Source organism: Empidonax traillii, unplaced genomic scaffold, assembly GCF_003031625.1.
Source record: "Empidonax traillii isolate 1590-97213 ecotype Southwest subspecies unplaced genomic scaffold, ASM303162v1 scaffold314:size1482489, whole genome shotgun sequence".
In the NCBI taxonomy this organism is placed as follows: Eukaryota; Metazoa; Chordata; class Aves; order Passeriformes; family Tyrannidae; genus Empidonax; species Empidonax traillii.
In genome coordinates this window covers 861666-880442 of record NW_020955507.1, presented here as the reverse complement: position 1 = coordinate 880442, position 18777 = coordinate 861666, and the positions used below count along the sequence as shown (strand labels likewise).

The 18777-nt window shown below is 36.7% G+C and overlaps 1 long non-coding RNA gene across 1 annotated transcript; it reads left to right on the top strand.

Annotated features, from left to right (window-relative positions):
* The first annotated feature begins 1035 nt into the window (after positions 1 to 1035).
* LOC114061154 lies at positions 1036 to 6135 on the top strand. Its single transcript, XR_003572059.1, has 3 exons — positions 1036 to 1188; positions 3424 to 3538; positions 6101 to 6135. It is a non-coding gene; the product is annotated as an uncharacterized LOC114061154 (long non-coding RNA).
* The last annotated feature ends 12642 nt before the right edge of the window (positions 6136 to 18777 follow it).

The window sequence follows — 18777 nt, the reverse complement described above, 5'->3', positions numbered from 1 at the left end:
TGCTACAATAGAAAAGGGCCTCTTTTGATAAAGGGTTTAACAGAAATTACAGGAGGAACTGCTCACTCAGCAAGGTGAAGTGACAGAAAGGACCTCAAAGCTGTGGGTCACCTGTTAGGGACCCAACTAATCACAAGAGCTGCAGCAAAGGGTAAATCTTCAGCCTTCTTCCATTCACATTTTACTCAGAGCTTGTAGGTGAGCCCTGGTTTCTGGCTATTATTGAAAGTTATAATTTAGAAGCCTCTTTTGCAGTTGACTGCTTCCAGAATGGTGTCAGAAAGTAACACTTTTATTTTTTTCTGTCTGATTTGCATTTGAGTCTTCTCAGGAAGAGGTTTAAAGGTAGGTGGTGAGTCTGTGTTTGTAATTTTCCCCTCTGGTTTTCTGTGGCTGTACCTTTGGTGCTATTTTGACTCCCTTGAGGAATTAGGAGGTCAAAGGCCCCCTTTTTTTTTTTTTTTTTTTTTTTTTTTTTTTTTTTTTTTTTTTTTTTTTTTTTTTTTAGGTTGGACTTAAGTGTAAGCTGAGTCTTAAGCTATTTATCATCAAGCATGCAGTACTCAAATGGGTTGTACTCAAAGGCATAAGGGAGATAATTAAACAATTGTTGTGTGTAAGTGTTCCCAGAGCTAGTGAGTAGTTGTGTGAGGGCTTCTCAGTTCGGTTCGGACAGTTCAAGTCCAAACTGCCAGCAGTAGTTGAACTCTCAGGTTAAGTGTTGATGGCTTTCTGTCATTTCTATAATATTTTCTTGTTAGTTTTGTCATTTCAGTTTTGGTAGATAGGATGTTCCTTATGCGACTTGCTATGACAGGCTTGACTAGTTGTAAGTTACCACTGCAACCTCAGAATGGCTTTGGAGGTGGTGTAGGTGTTCAGTTGATAGGCTGAGTTTGTTGCGACTGTGCAGCCTGAGTTAGCTGACAGTTCTTAGTGAGGGAGCATCTCCAGAGATAGGTCAGAAGATGATCAGGGCTGCACTTGGGTGAGTACCAGGAGGGATTGTTGACAGGGCTGTGTGATGGCATGTTCCTGGCGCTATGAAGTGCCTCTGCGCTCTGGTGCTCTGTGTTGACAGGCTTTTTATGGTGTGGTAACAAAAGAGCTAGGAGAGGGGATGAGGGAGAAAGCAGTGGGATGGGAGGTGCCACAGCAGAGAACTAATCCTTTAAGGAGACTCCAGATGTACGAGTTCTTACTTCTACGTAGAAGACAAGCCGTTAGGTGCCCTGAGAATCTTTCAGAACAAGAAAATATTCAAGGCATGTGGTAGCCTTATTTTTTGGCATGGCTTACAAACTAGGCATAAGCCCTTTATTAACAACCATCTGGAGTTTGTGGTACTGAGCAACAAGATCTTTGTTTTATGTGCCCCAGCCAAGAGAACTATAATTGCACATGCTTCGGAATATGGACTGGAAATAGAACTCGTGTATACAACATATAAGTGCTGACATCACGGTGGGATGACTGCATGCATGGACAGTGTTGTAATTGTCTGGAGAGCTGCTAGTTTGGTGATTCTCACTTATTGAGAGCATCTCCAGGAATGAGAGCCTTTTTTCTGGAAGGAGTGTTGGTGGTCCATATCAATTTGTACGGGGACAGTTTTATTGATGAAAATAGTAATTAATGTAAGTCCTACTCTAACCTGTTTCATATCTGGTTTAATACAATCATATCCAGCATATCTAGTGAGTTCTGTTTCCATAGATGACAATATCTGGGCTAGAGTGGATATGAAAAGCCTGAGAAAATGTCTGCTTTACTTTTGACTCTTAAGTATCTTCCTCCCTCAGAAATTGTACATAATCTTGTTGTGGCTTCCATTTTGATTCAGACTCCTCTCAAACACAACCTTCACTCTCAGGAAACTCTGTAGACAGGGGCTGTTGGTTGTTGGCTTGTTTTGGTTTTTTTTTAATGTGATATAATGAATGTTGAGCAACCTGACACATAAAGTTACAGGATAGAAACATTTCAGACTTATAGCTCAAGGATAATAGTTGATTTGTTTTTATCTTACTGACTGTTAGGGATATTTTTTAATTCATGTCATTGACTGGAAGTTTCTATATAGGAACAGTTACATTACATTGTTGTCTTCCTTTACTAGTGAAAATTTGTATGTTAAAGTGAAGATCTTTTGGAGTATTATCTCTAATTAAAGTTGTTTATTATCAAAAAGATTCAGCCCCAATTAGTTTGCTTGGTTCTCCCATTGTGCACAGCATCTCATGTAAATTCCAAGAAAAAAACCCCAATGTAGGCTGATTCAAGTCCACCCATTGTTCCTAAAATGACAGCTCACAGGAATTAACACTGGCATGCTAAAATAATAGATGAACAGATTTTGCTGGAGTAATGGGGTTTGGTGTTATTCTCAGCTAGGTTTGTCAGTGTTTCTCTTTGGCAGGTCAATAAAGTAGCAGCAGTGGCATGTCTAACTTTCATCAAATAACTTAGGCAGTGAGGTACATGGTGAATGCCTTGCTCTCAGAACACCAGAAGTAGCAATTTGCCTTTGTATCAGAGAGACAAGATAGGTGACTTGCTCTAGATGGACAGTTCCTGTTTTCTGAACCAGAAACAGAGACAACCTGGAGGCTTACCTTGAAGGGTTCTGTCTTTGCTAGCTAGCTATCTTAGCAAGTGTTCAAAGAGTCTTCACCTAGGAATATGTCATGGCAAAGTAATGCATTTTATGGGAAGATGTCAAAAGGAATGGAGAGAAGAATGGATATTTTGACCAAAGAGAGAAGGTAGCTGTACGTGTTAACTAATGCATTCCAAAAAAAAAAAGAGGGACTCAGTTAAATTCTCTGTAAGGTTTGATAAGCAGAGGAGATCTCCTGCTTGCCTCACTTTAAATTTTCAGAATTGGCAATTAGTTTTTAACACACTTAGTATATGTTTTTTATTTCTTACTCCTAGAATTCTTTGAATAAATTTTACGAATGCATTAGCATATTATCCTTCCCTGCAGTGCTGGAAAAGCAATGCAAAGTTGAAAGTACCAGGGCAGATTGAGAAATCAAGGAGGCAGATGGCTCATATTAATGAGGATCAGGTTCACCCTGGGTGGGAAGAGTATTAGAGGAGAACTACAAACTACCAGACGCTAGAATTATCAGGAAATATCTGGTAGCCAAAATTCAGGAGCAGGGTTTGTACAGCGATACTTTACTGCTTTAGTAGCGGTCATTAACTGTCAATAATGGGCAGCTCATTAAAACCAGATATGATGATATGTGTATAGACAACCAGAACCATCTTATAGACTGTAGAATGCAAACAGATAGTGGGGGTTTTTGCAGTGTTCTCTCCAGGTTGCTTATATGAATTGTCATTTTTCTGCCCAAGACTGTTTTTGTCACCTAAATTGACACCTTTTATAATTTTCTGCCCTTTAATTTCCAGTGTTTAATGCAGCAACAGGAGGAAAATAGTTTATTAGATTTCACCATTGAAGCAAAGAAGAAATATTCCAGTTGCCTTTTAACTTTGGAAATTAATTTATAAAGAAACTAAGAAGGTAAGTAGAAGTGTCTAAGTTTCTTCATTTTATTTTTTCAAGCTCTATGTCCAGACTAGAAAGCTGTGTCTTCTGTCCCCTTCAAAACAATTAAATGCCTGTTTTATGTGCTACCAATCTCTGAATTTTCATGTGAACACTTGATGGAGAGAGTAATGTGCAATTAGCTTGTAAATCGATTTTATTTAAAAAAAAAAAAAAACCAAACATTTTGATGCCATAGTAAGGGGCTGAAGACAACATAATTCTGTGTTGATATCTGCACCACAACTTCCCTCCCTCACTAGTGAATACTCTGTAGACAGATGTAGCAAGAAAAATTAGGAATGCTTAAAATAATAGCTGTTTAGCTCAGTTTTGAAGCCCTAACTAATGGGGCAAGTTCTCGAAGAATAAATTTTTGAAGTCGCTGTAACATTTTGTGTGAAGGTGAGATAGTCCATAAGCTTGTTTTGAACAGTCTGAGGCTACAGAATCCCATCTGGCTCCAGCTTACTTGGAAGTGCCCCCTGTCTGAACCACCTAGAGTTGAGACAATCAAGAATCTGCTCCCTGGGAATATAATTGTACTGAAGTGTGTTTACGTGCTGTGCAGATTAATCTTTCATGGTGGTTGCTGAAGCACAGGACAAAGTGCTTGCTTCATTGATTTGACACAGGACATACTATTCTCATCACTGTATGACATGTTCTATAAAATAAAGGATGGATGATTGGTCCTGGCAGGAGAGATATTCATGAAGTGCTTTTCTTCCAGTCTCCTGCCTCATCTTTGCTTTTGAACTGAGTCTTCTCAGTGGCAACTGCATCACAGCAGCTTCTGCTAATGCAAGATTAAAGACAGAAGGCCTCCTTTATGCTGTGTAAGTGGGTCCTGTATTTTATTTGTACACCATCATTCAGTATATCCAGAATGGTGTTCAAGTTCAAGGTGAAATTGGGAAAGTATATTCACCAGGTTGCTTCAGATATTACTTTTGCTAATTCTGTTTCTTAAAATTTGCTCTTTCCCAGATGTCCATTACAACAAAACTGGAACAGGTGGAAGTTTTGTCTATCCTATATAGTAATTTTCACCAATGCAAAACTACCGATTTTGTCAGAATTGGTAAATAATAGAGGAGAAAAATATTGTTGTCACGGAAAATTTAGTAAAAAGACATTTCCTCTAAGTTAACTGACAAAAGTCAGTGGGAGTTTGTACCTTTTGAAAATCTACATCCATGTTATTCTTGCATTTCTTCACTATAAGTCTATTTTTGGAAATTGTTACTGACAAATCTTGCACGGTTTTGTACCCACGGAACTGAGAAATACAAGATCTAAGCAGATACAACAAACTGAAAAGCAGTCACAGAGGCTGCTTATTAGTGCATTAGTGCATTAAACCCTTAGTTTAATGCACTAATCTTGTGTGTATTCAATGGAAAAGGAGTCAGAAAGGGAAGGTCTATGTTGAGGATGGTAGTGGAAAATTTATGTTTATGCTGGGGCTTATTTGGTGGGTTTTTATAATTGCATCTAGACTAAAAAGAAACCCATGAAACCCCAACAAAACAAAACAAAAAAAAAATCAACAAAAAAACCAACCAACGAACCAACCAAAAACCACAAAGCCTCCCCAAAAAAACAAAACAAGAAAAAACCCACAAGAAAACAAACCCTGACCATCCTTCTCTGTGGACTGTAGAGGAGTCAGAATATCTCTGAGAGTTTTGTCGTATTGCTTTATTACAAGACCAAATCAGTATGAAAGTATTTGTGTTATAGATAGTAAATGCATTTTCATAGGCATGATTGACCTTAGGAGTTGAACTTGAATGATCCTTGTGAGTACCTTCCAACTCAGGACATTCTATGATTGAATATATGTTAGTGTAAAGTGTTTCTGGGGAAGATTAGTCTCTGCAACATTACCCAATTGTTACTCTTGAGTCCTTACTAAAATAAAAAATTGAATTACTTAATACTTTTCTTTTGAAAGATGTTTAAAATGGATTTTCTAAGTGTCTTACTGAGATATCTTATTGTACATGACTGACTTGAGATTTAGTATTTCCAATGGCATAGCCAACAAGGAAGTAAAAAATGGCTTTATGCATAAACTGAGAAATTATTTTTTTCTTCAAAGTGCTAAGTGTCTCTGTATCATAATTAAATACTGCTTCAGCTACAGTAACATTGTGTAATGAAGCACAACTGATTATGCTGTAGTTTTCCTAATATTAACATTATTATTCAAATGCAAATACTTATGTATCTTGTGGGGTATGTAGTAATGAAACTTATTTATTTGCTCTTCTGGGTGCTGTGTCTTCTAATTCAACATTTGCTATTAGATCATACTTTCAGGTACCCGAGAGTGCAGTGTCTGCTTTAGAGTAATAGATTTTAAGGTCAGAAAGTGACCATAGACTATTAACCAGCAGCTCCTGCATTCAAGCACAGCAGCTCAAAGAGAGGGTTTTTCAATAGCTAGTTCTTACAAATCCTGTCTAATAGAGAATTGAATAACTTCCTAACCGTTTTTATGCTAATTGCCTATGTGGCCAGTTTTTCTAGTCTTCTTTCCCCAGTGTGTGCGCCTCTATTCACCTGAACAATTCTCAGCTGTGAGGTTGGTCTCTCATCTTTTTTTCTTACCTATCAGCTACCCTAATGCTTGCATCTGGAAGACAAAGAAGCTTTTGATGGAGTATGATTGTCAGTACTTGGAAACCTGAGATATGACATAAACCTGGTCATATAAATAGCCAAATGTGTAAAAACACCTGCCTTAATATTAAGACCCGAAAAACATGTCCATTCTGAGCTATTTTCAAGTTGGCAATATCAAGTCAATGCTAACGTAGAGTTGCGAGATGAATCCTTATAATAGACAAAAAACCAGATAAGAACAGAACGAAGGAACACTTACCAATGGTGAAAGTTTGAGAAACAGCCAAAGAACAATTAATTTCCACCAGGGCTGAAAACAAGTACTGGAGGTACTTGGAGGCATAGATTCCCTAGTGCATATTGAATTGCAGTAGCTGAATTGCTGACACTTAATATCATCTGTAGCAGTCAATTGGGAGTCAGTGGATATAAAAAGAAAAGGGTATTCAATAGAATTTCTGATGATTATGTTGATTAATCCAGTGATTGGATTACTCCAGCTTGATAGGTAAGCTAAAAATAATTGGTAAATTCCAGCAAAAGATGCAGCAAGTAGCAAACGTTTTCTGTTGTGTAGGCTTTAAAAGGGTAAAGTTGACAAGCTAAGTGGGAAGTCTTTACCTTTATCATAATGTCTCTGAAGTAGTTAGAAATATAAAATTGTAAACGTGGCCATTAGCTGTAGTTATGTTATCAAGAGACTTTATATTTTATGAATATTTAAAGACATTAAGATATATAATGCAGGGCTTCTGTATCATAGTTGTGATGCAGATAAAGTTCTTACTGGCAGCATTGAATCCAAGAAGTGTGCTTTATGAAACATTAGTACACAAAAGGTCTGTGGTAGTATAGCTTGTTGGAGAAACTAAGTAATCTGAATGATTAGCATCATTCTTGAAACATCATAATGTTATTCTTGTTGTGCAAACAGTGGAAGGAGCAAATAAAAATCAGTTTGTGTTGAACAAAAGGAAAGAGTCCATAGGAAAGTGTGGAAAGGCAGTTCCTTGATGCAGTGATTACTAAAAGCTGCCCTTTCCAACTTACTCTGCTCCTGAACTCTGCATGTAAAGCTCAGTCATCAAAAAGAAGGAATCTTCAAAGCTAAGTCACAATAAATGAAAAACTCGTGGTGTTCTCAGATGTGCTTACGATCCCAGAAAGTCCAAAGGTACTTGGGCTTTGCTTTTATCATGGCTGACCTTAAGGGTTCCACAGAAATAGACTTTAACACAAAATTGAGGCAATCAGTTGGTAACTCACACAGCTAACAAATATCTATCTTTAGATATTTCTAGCTGGACTTACAGCTTTCTGATGATAAGTGACCTATTTTGATAGGGTGCTTCAGTAGAAAACTATTCAGTCCACTTGGTGTGTTTGGGTTTGTCTTTTTTTTTTAATCTTTAATAAAGGTTGTGTCCCTGGTATATACATGAAATTAATAAAGACCAAGGATATACTTCTTCTCAAGAATAAAATGTAGAAAATACAATGTTGTATTTCAATGAAAGAAAATGTGGGAATAATCTGTACTCACATCTGTCCTCCAAAGGAATTACAGTAGAGAAGGGGGGAGGAAATCCATTTTTAAGAAGTGTTTATTGTATACATTCTTAAAGCTTTTAAGAGAATCCACTCTAAAGGCTGTCAGTATAGGATAGGTAGTTAAAACTGGTCACTTGCATTCCTTTCAGTTTAAATAGATGGCCACTATAAGTGTGGTAAGGAAGATCTATGACTATTATAGTAGGGAGTGGATGAGCAGATGCAATTTATATAGGACAGGTAGAATCTTTTACAGGTTTGCAGCCCTGCTAATGTAAATATGCTTTCTGGGTTTCTGACTCCAAAGAAGCATGTGCAGGACAAGTTGGTTTAGTGAACAAAGCAATAAAGGTTTCCATAATTGGACAGAAGATGTAATAATATCTTACAATAGCTACAGAACAAAACTGAACTTGAGCTTATTGGTAACTAAAATCCTAACATTAATAGAGACTTTTTGGCTGAGAACTTGTGCCAATGAACAATAGTTCATACAGTTTCTTTTTATTTATCTTTAAGATGTGCAACTATAATAATTTCAATCATAAGCAGTGACAGCATAAACCAATTTATTAGTGAATCTTCATCTGATTAACTGCTATCACCTTTGTCCAAAGTATTCTACTATATATAAATCCTGTGTTCTAGGATCATCATGAGCTATTGAGTCTTTGCTCCTAATAGCAGTAAGTGTCAAAGAGATAGTATGTGTTAAAATGAGGCAATATGCTTCTGGCATTTTCTTGACTGTGCATATTTCAATACTCATTTGAATTTATGTAATGCAGTTACTTATAGTAAGATAAAATCTTGGTTTGCAAGTTATCACTTGTACGTACACAGTTCTATAAATCTGCTATCTTGGATTATGCAGTGGGAAAGATATTAGACGTAAATGTACCAAGTCGATGAAAATGTAGTTTGTACCATCCAGAACTAAATTAATTCTTTTTTTCCTTCACATTCAGTTCATAGGCCCATTTGGATTGAAAGAGACATTAAAGATTATCTAGTTTCAATCCCCTTGCCATGGGAAGGGACACCTTCCACTCGAGTAGGTTGCTCAAAACCCCATCTACCCTGTCCTTGAATGTTTCCATGTATGGGGCATCTACAGCTTCTCTGCGCAATCTGTTAAAGGATCTCATCCCACTCACAGTAAAAAATTTCTTACTATTATGTGATCCAAACCTACCCTCTGTTTTAAGCAATTCCCACTTGTCCTATTGCTAGATGCCCTTGAGAAAAGTCTTTCTCCAGCATTCTTTCTTTAGGTACTCTAAGGTTGTTACAAGGTTTCTCCTAAGCCTTCTCTTCTTCATGCTAAACAACACCAAAGCTGAGGTAAATTTCATTGAAAAATATTGATGTATTTTATGGAACCATACAATTTGAAAGTTTGTTTTAAAAATCAAACCTGACATGACTCATCTCTGAGTCTGAGGTCTTAGTAAACTTGAGGGATTTTTTAAGAGCTCAGATCATCTTGACTTATGAATCCAAATAAATATGGATTTTCACTTTCTTAGTTGATTTTTTTTTTGAGAAATCAAGAAAAAAATTTTTAGTGTGCATTTTATTTGGTTTGCATTCAGCTGAAAACAGAGAGCTGTCCTTTCTCTCTTGGTATTGGAAAAGTTTGCTCTCAGTCTGGGCCTGAAATTCTGGGTTCTTCAAAACCAAATGTAAGGGACATAAGATGAAAGGCACATGGAAGTAGAGGAAAATATGAAGTTCAAAAAAACAGGATGTAGGATGGCTTAGGGCTGTAAAGTGTCAAGTCTCCCTTAGTTCTTTTTAAAATTTTTTTTCTTTGTTTTGTTGTGGTTTGGTATTTTTAAAGGGCTCTGGACATTTCTGCCCCAAAAAGGTAAGTTTTGATACGATTTCAAACACCTAGTCCTTGGAGATAATACATACTTATTGAAGAATTAGTTAAATAATTTGCTTTCTGAAAATACAAAGATTATATAGATACTATTTTACAGTTTTTTTGAATCTTATACACTATAAAATACTTCCATCCCTTTTGGAAAACTGACATATGTAATATGAGAGTGTGTTTTGTTGTATGCTATAGATTTTTCTTGTATAAGTGATGAAATGGAGAAAAGTCTATTCTGGAAACCAGTTCAAGAAGCTTCATCAGCACATACAGTTTTCTGTAAATGATGAAAGAAAGAGTGATTTCATAAACTATTATCACATTGACTATAAATCAGCTGCTCCAGGTACTTCATCCCACGTCCCTATTTGCATAAACTTATAAACTTTCTTCACTGGTTGAAGTTACTCATGCTTTCAAATGCAATGCCAGCCTTGGACCTTGTTTGAGGTTCATTTTACTTCTACTCCAAGAATCATCTCTGTTGGCTTCTGTTGACATCCAGTGTGGTAGACACCGTCTTTAATAAGCAAAGGAGCACTAGCACTGTCAATATAGTCACACAATAGTCTTCACTCAAATTGTAGAGGTAATCTTCAGTCAGCTATTTTCAACAATGATTGAAGGATATTTTTCAAGCAAAATGAAACGAAGATTTTTCGCACAGGATTTCTGAGCTCTCATCTGACTTTGGTATAAAGAATAAGTCATACATTCTAGCTGAAAAGTAATTTAGCGTCTTTCCCTGGAGTAAAAGGATGTTAACTACATTCACCAGTAAGCCTGCAAAAGGCACTACTTAATAATAAGAAATCGATTTTGCAGAAATGCAAAATCTCTTTTACAATGACTCTAAAATACTTATTGACACAACAGGAAGAAGTCAGCTTGATAAGCAGAAGACAAACACAATGCCAAGATCACTTACTAGTTAATAAAACACTTGTTCAGAATGAGAATCAAGTTCTTAAAGGCTTTGTTCTAGCTGAACAAGGTGGTATCACTGATAGCTTCTGATATGCATGCCTCATTAACACTTTGGTGTAGCATCTGATCTGGACTAGTTACAGGGAGTAATTTCACCCAACACAAAGCAACTAAATATGTTATCTTGTCTCTCCCTATTGGTAGATCAGTCTGTCCAGGTCACTATAGTTGTATTATTTCTACAATAATGAAAGAATTAAGGAAAACTACTTGGGTATTTTGACTCAGTTAGGCACCTCACATAAAATGTTAGCTGATGTGAATAGTCTTATTAATGGTTCATCATTAATATAATGTGTATGCCATTCCTTGCAGTGTAGGAATTTTTGCAGTATGATAAAATAGAGCTAGCTACTGGGTTTGAGCCTAGTGGTAAGTGATACCTGTGAATCATAAGTAAATTTTGTAGGTAATTTCTTTGGTCAGGAGAGTTCTCATTCAGCATAACATCTAGACTGTAAGGATATCAGAAAAAACTCTTCTGAAAAATGAGTTTGACAGAGAACTAGGTACAACTTCATTAAACTGTCTCAAAAATTCGACATTTAATTTGCCCTAATATAGAAATAGCATTTAAATTCATTGCTTCTAAATATTTCATATGCTTCTAATAACCTGATCCACAAATACATACTGAGCAGTACCACCTCTCTCATCCAAACACATTTACAGAGACATATGCTTTTTCTTTTTATTTTCTTCCTTCCTATTTTCACAGCATATGCTGTTACTTTCTTTTCCTGAAACAAAAGTGCTTATAGCTGTTCTAGGGACATTGCTGCAAACTTTCATTTAAGTTAAAACATATTTATTTTTTAAAACTGTAGTATATTCATAATTTGCAGTCACATGATGTCTTCTGTGTCCAGTTAGCTTTGTGTTGTGGTGGTCTCCATAGACTCTGCTAGAAAAAGAAGGATCTGGCCTCATTCTGATCAGTCCCAAAAAACACAAAAGTCCCAGGGAAAAGCTTTCAGTAAAAGGAATTGGCTTTGGATCAATCCCTATGACAGAAAATTATTTTTTTGTTATGTCATTTGTTTTTTTCTCTGATCAGTAAAATGCTCAGATCTCCACTTCTTCTACTCTTTGGGATCTCAGAACTTGAAAATTATTTAAACATTTGAAGACTTTTTTCTTCCTTACGTAACATTTCTTGCAGAATTCTTTTTTTCTCTCATTAACTGAGACATTTGGTAATGATAATTTCAAATTTTGGGGGCTTTTAAGAGGTTCTTAATGGTTAAATTTGAAAGTAAATGTTTATTGATTAGCATCAAATGTGTGCCTCCTGGCATTCTGTCAAGCTTCACCTGCCAAAACTCATGTGAAGCTCCTAGTTTTGGAATTCAGCAGCCGCCTTAATACTGCTCTAATGAGAAAAAATATAGTCATTAATGTGGCTATTGTTTTTAATATTTAAACTTATTCTTGAAAGGATTATTGTTGCAATATTATTCTTGCTGACAGAACCCACTGCTTAGCTGGTTAATTGCTTCCTCACGTTCATTTTTATTGTTACAAATTGCTTTAAAAATTCAAACAAGAGGCTGGTTGCAAATCTTCTATTAGTGCTGTTTAAGTGCTGCATGCACTGGAGATACTGCATTATTAAAATTTTTTATTTGGCTTTCTATTTTCAGACTTGTGTCCTAAGTGGTTTACCAAAACAATGGAAATTAATGGACATTTTTAGAGAATACAGGCAATTTACAGAAAAAAATCTCTACCTTAGAAGAAATATTTGTGATTTAGCTCCTTTCAGCACACATGTATATGTATTATGTGAAACTAATGTAACTTAAACTTTCTGATCTGCTGAATATATTCCCAGGTGAATATTTTTTTAATATATAACTTTAGGTATATTATATAATTATATGTATATTATATCTATATAATTTTTTCTATTGAATAATATAAATGCAATATGTCCAATGAAAAATATACTAGGTTTATTCAAATAATATTGTAACTTAATGTGCCATAACTAAAATGTAACTTACTACCATTATAATACTACTTTGCTGGGGTATCACTGGTACTTCAAATCTAACACATTTAAAGAGAGTCTTCTAATCTAAACATCTGATGATTGTTTTAATTTGCATTTCAAAGAAAGACAAAGATACAATTGTCTTCTAGAAACCTAAATGGGAAGTAAAGCACATGTAGAAAATCTCATGTAGAAAATTCTCTTTTTTTCATGAAAAAAAAAGGTTGTGCTTTCTTAATAAGAAAATAGAAACTTGACTTTCTTTGCAGAAGTCTACAGCAGTGAAGGAAAGCCCTATGTAGCCCATCAGCAGGCCTAACGAGATTCATTGTGATTGAGTTGAGATTAAAGTATATTATCTTGAAAAACTCCATGGACCTGCATTTGTTTTACAAATGTTAATGTTTGTCTGCTTTAGAAATGGACTGATATTAACTTGCAGATGCAGTTACAGTATTAAAGTTATTGTGCAGGCAATTCCATCTGGAAGTGCTTGTAGCACTGTCATGGTTTAGCTGGTTCTTGGAAACCAGGCAGGAATTTTTTCCCTTCCCCCCTGCCCACTGTGTGCAGAGCTATCAAGTGAGCACTTAAGAGATACAAAAAGAACTGACCCAGCTGGCTAATTGCTCAGAAATTAGTCTCCTAGGAAAAGGGGAGGGGGATGAGGGGCTGCACTTTATTTTTTTCTCTTATCTCCCGGGAAATGGGGGGAGGAGTTTTGTGGGCTGGCTGTGGACTGAAACACAGGTTGGAGTGGAAGCTGGTGGTTCCTGTGGCTCTTGACCTGCTTACCAGTTGCAGATCCTACCTGGATTCTTCATTGGAGAGGAGCTGTTTTTTTTTCTGGGGGTTTTCCCCTTTCCCCATTCCCATTTGTGTTTTTTTTTTTTTTTTTTCCTGGCAGTAGTCTTTGTGCACATCGGGGGAAGGGAGAGGACAGTGCCGAGCAGTTCTACAAGCTGGAGTGAGTGAGGGGTGTCTTTTTGATTGGGAGGATTTTTTTTGTTGTTGTAGTTTCCCTTCCTCCTCTCCCTCTTCCCTTTCCCAGTGTGTGGGAAGGGAAGGGAAGCCTAGCTTTTTTTAGTTGGTTTGGTTTATCCAGCATACCTCAGTGGCATAGGACATTACAGGTTCTGCATCTCCAGTGAACCAACGGCACCCCCAGTTAACTGTGGTTGGAATTGCACCTTCCTTTGCTTGTTCATTGGTTTGTTTTGAAGGGGATTCTTTGTGGGTATAGGAGTATTGTTTGGTTGTTTTACTGTTTTTTTTTTTCCCCGTGTTTCTACCAATACACAAATACCTTTTAATAAAGGGCTGTTATTTTTTTCCTTTTTCCATGATTTGTTTTCCTTCAATCAGAGCTTCTTAATTTCAGATGTATAATTGCTTGGAGGGGGGAGTTTGGATCTTTTCTTATAACTCATCCTCAGCAAAAGACCTGTGTCTCATTTAAACTGAGACAAGCATCTTACCAAATTAGCTTAATTTAAGATCTGCTGATTTAAGAATAAGAATGTTGATATAGATACAGAAATTTGTGCTAATGCATTTAGGCTGGAGAGTAGGGTGGAGAGGTTCAACAAGACCAAGTGCAGGGTCCTGCCATTGGGGGAGAATAACCCCCAATATCAGTAAAGGTTGGGAGCTGACCTACTAAAGAGTAGCTCTGCAGAGAAGGACCTGGGAATCTTGATGAATGGAGAAATGACCATGAGCTGGCAGGGTGACCTTGTGGCCAGGAGGTCCAATGGTATTCTGGGGTGCATCAGGAAGAGTGTGGCCAGCAGGTCATGGGAGGTGATCCTCCCCCTCTACTCAGACCTAGTGAGGCCACATCTGGAGTGCTGTGTTCACTTCTGGTCTCCACAGTTTAGGAAAGACAAGGAGTTACTGGAGAAGGTCCAGCAGAGGGCCAAAAGGATGATTAGGGATGTGGAGCAGCTCTCTTAGGAGAAGAGACTGAGGGAGCTGGGCCTGTTTAGAGAAGAGAAGACTGAGAGGGGAATTTATCAATGCATATAAATATTTCAAAGGCAGATGCCAAGAAGATGATACCAGACTCGTTCCAGTGGTGCCCAGTGACAGGACAAGAAGCAGTGGCCATAAACTAAAGCACAAGAATTTCCACCCCAACATGAGAAAGAATTCCTTTACATTGAGAGTGGCAGAGCACTGGAACAGGCTGCTCAGGAAGGTCGTGTACTTGCCCTCTCTGGAGACAAACCAAACCTACCTGGATGAATTCATGTGTAACCTGCTGTAGATGACCCTTTGTGCTGGTTTTGGTTGAGATAAAGTTAATTTTCTTCACAGTGTCTTTTATGGGACCATGTTTTGGATTTGTGCGGAACACAGGGTTGATAATGTAGGCATGTTTTTGTTATTGCTGAGCAGTGCTTCCACAGAGCCAAGTCCCTCTCTGCTTTTCATATTGCCATGCTGGCAAGGGAGTTGGGGGTGCATGTGAGGTTGGGACGAGACTCAATCAGGACGAGTGACCCAAACTGATCAAAGGGATATTCCAGACCATATGATATCATGCTCAGTATATGAAGGGAAGATGGAAGAAGTGTGGGGGAGGACATTTGAAGTGATGGCGTTTGTCTTCCCAAGTAACTGTTACACATGATGGTGCCCTGCTCTCCTGGAGATGGTTGAACAGCTGCCTGGCTGATAATAGAGAAGGATGAAGTATTTTTCTGAAACACTCATGTTTAAGAGGATGTAGATGTCCTATTTTTAGCTCAGGTCACTATCAGTACCTCCCTGCAGCAACCATTGATACGATATGATAATATATTATATTAACCGTAAGAAGACTCATTTTATAGATTTTTTTTTTTTGTTAATGTTGTATATCCTGAAATAGATGTATGGGTTTTGTATGAGCCTTCACACTTTCTCCCTCCTCTTTATGTATTAGCAAAAGTATACATGGTTGCCTTTACTTAGTACTGAGCTTCAGAAGTTTAAAGTTTTTTTTCAGCCTTTGTCTCTTCAAGCTAAACTGATTTCTAGTCACTAAAATGCAGTGGCTTTGGCTTCCAGAAAGTAATTGTTTCCAGGCAGGTATTTATAGCATTGCAATGCAGTTGGTTTACCTTCAAGGTAGAATCAATGTAGGGAAGTTTTAACTCTGCTGAGCTTGTTACTCATTGAACATGGGATTGCATTTATTACAGCAGGACTCCTTTAGTCCTGAACATTAGCAGTCTGTAGTGTCTCCCAGTTTTGTTAATTTTTATGTTTAACTGGTACACTTGACAATATTGCAAGGGCAAATTTATTTATGGCTATCAGACATTTAAAATAGGAAAATACCTTGAGGTCTGTCCTGTGTTTTAAGTTATATATTCTTATTTTGTGGGAGAATAAGAAGTATTTTACTATGATGATTAGAGCTTTAAATCCATGCTTTGCAATAAAGGGTATATGCCTCTACATGAGGTAGCCTCAAGTGTTTGGCATTTCTTAATTTGTAGCAAGCATTTTCAGTTTGTCCAAGAACATTATTATGTGAAGCATGTTTTCATTCAGCCAGGAAATGGTCTCATTTAAGTTTCTATTGAGCAGTAGCTCCTGATTTCAGTAACACTGGCAGACTTATTCTGTGATTGAAGAATTTAAAAGGAAATAGGGAACAGTGAGGTCAATGGGGCTTGCCTACCGAGGAAAAGGCATACTTTCTTTAGTTATCCTCTTAGCTGTGTGACTTCAGAATTTATGCTTACAGAATACAGAATGGTTTTAAAAATGCCATCTAGGAAGATTTAGAGCTTGTATGTAAAGGATCTCACCAAAAGACTTATCTTGGTCATCCTTAGCTGCCCACAGGAATCTCTTTAAGTGCAAGAACAAAGCCAGATGTAGGTGGGAAGTGGTAGTGATAATTTTGATGATGGGTTTGGGGTTTGTTTCCCCTCCTCCTTCAAATTCTTGTTCAGTTTAAAGGGATGGAAAAAAGGTTAGCTATATCAGATTACCTGAGTGGTTTACCTAAGGAGAAAATAATTATTAAAAGTCAGCATAAGAGCACATGAGAAACATGTAGAGATATGTATGTCATTACTGACAAAGGACATGGCAATACCAAAGAGCACCGTATTGGGACATCATCCAAGTTTTAAAACCTGACCACTTGGTTTAAATCCATCAATTTAGTTAGTTCATCAGAAGATAAGTTTGATAAACACAGATGCAAAACTAAAGGCAATTGTTATACCAGAGAGGGAGCAGTAAATTACTCATTCAAATATTGTAACTGAAGTAGTTATGGAGAAAAAAAAGCAAACTATCATACTACACACTGTTTAAAGTAGATTAAATTAATGAAGATATCTATTTATTTGAGATGTGTGAAATCTCATTAGCTTTCTTTGATAGATACATAAGGTATCCCAAATGGCTTCTAAAATAGTTGGAGTCATTTTTTCAATCAACCTGTTCCTGAACTATCATTCTTAAACTGTAAGAGGCTGTAGCTTACATTTTTAGAAAGTGTATTCTATGACAGGTTAAGTTATATTTGTGTTATAAATACCACAAATGTTGAAAATCTTTTGGTGCATGCAATATTTTTTACTTTATTTTACTTGCTAATATTAATAGGCACAACAGCTGCTCTAAAGATTTGTCCTTCAAATGTAAAAGGAAACATTTTCCAAGTGTTCCTCAGCCCTTCGTTTGTCTGTTGTATAAACATTGTGACTGTGGTCACAAATGAATTTATTCATAGTCTATAGCAATTATAATGTCAATAGTAATAGGTAAGGCATAGAATTTGATAGTTTAAGGTTTTGACACTCTTATTTAGATGTTAGTATTACTTGTTCGTTAGATTAATGCATACTGGACTTATTCACAGGGTGTTTCCTAAGACCTGAATCCCATTGAATCAAAGCAGTGTTACATCTAGATAACTGCTGAAGGTTATCAGCCTGTGGTGTAACATACCAGCTACAAGCTACAACTGCATTTGATCTTCCTTGCATTGACTATTACTGGAAAGGTTTTGGTATCATTGTGAAAAAGTCTAGGTTATTGAAAATTTGGGTCGTTTCTAATTAAAAAGGAATAGATTACAAATATCTTTATTAAATATGCCATATTTTCTTTCAATGAACAACATCCTTTAGAATTTCAACATGTTATTTAAAAGGATCTATATGATATCTCTCATGCTATTGTTCTAGTTAATCAAATACTTGCTGCACTCCTCTTTTTTCGATAAACAACCTTCAGAATAGTCTACTAGCTCGAGTAATGACAGTAGGTCGTGTGAGCTCTATGGGACCTAATCCCTTCCTGTGTATGTATGAACCTGGTATAAAACAGATCTGTCCTCTGTCTAAGGGTAACTGTACGTTGTTATACTTATTTTTTTATCTGCAAAACAAAACTCACCCAATCCAGTCATAATGCCATGTTTATGCTGGAATGACTTGAGGAAAAAAGCAGCTTAGAATAACTCCCCAAAGAATCTCTGGTAACTTAATTGTACTTCAAGGACTGATTTAAAAAGTCAGGATTTTTTTTTTTTTTACCCATTAATAAAATCTTTCACTAGCATTCTAGTCTAATTTCTTCTGAAAGTAATATTTTTCAAAAGGGTACTTCAGTAGTCTCTTAATAAAGGAACATTTAACCCTCTCAAAGTAGATCTATTTACTCAAAGCCACACTTTAAAATGACTCACTGGCATTGAGAGTTCCCTGTGATTTAGGTGATAAAAGTCTCCATTCTCCATAGTTCTCCTTGTTTTCAAGGTAGATAATCTATTTCACAGATTACTGGGATAGCTATATGAGCTAAATTAGATAGCTCATCTTTCAAGAAATGTACAAAATCTGTATGTGAATAAAAACAAATATAAGGAGTTCATAAATGAAACAAGGAAAAAACCCAAAACTGTTGGGGTAACTCTGCTACATATAAAAGAATGCAGGAGTTTGTAATATTGTTAAATTGACCACGTGTCCAAGATGGTGATTGTGACTTTGTGTAACTCTTCTTGTTCCCAAAACCCCTCACTGTACCTTGGAATGCCTAAGAGATAACTGGAAACTCACCTATTGGCTGTTAACCCTTTCTTGTAATTGGTTGGTTTGTAACACCTCCTGAACTCCCAGTGGTCACTTTGTAATCCACCCAGAAGGT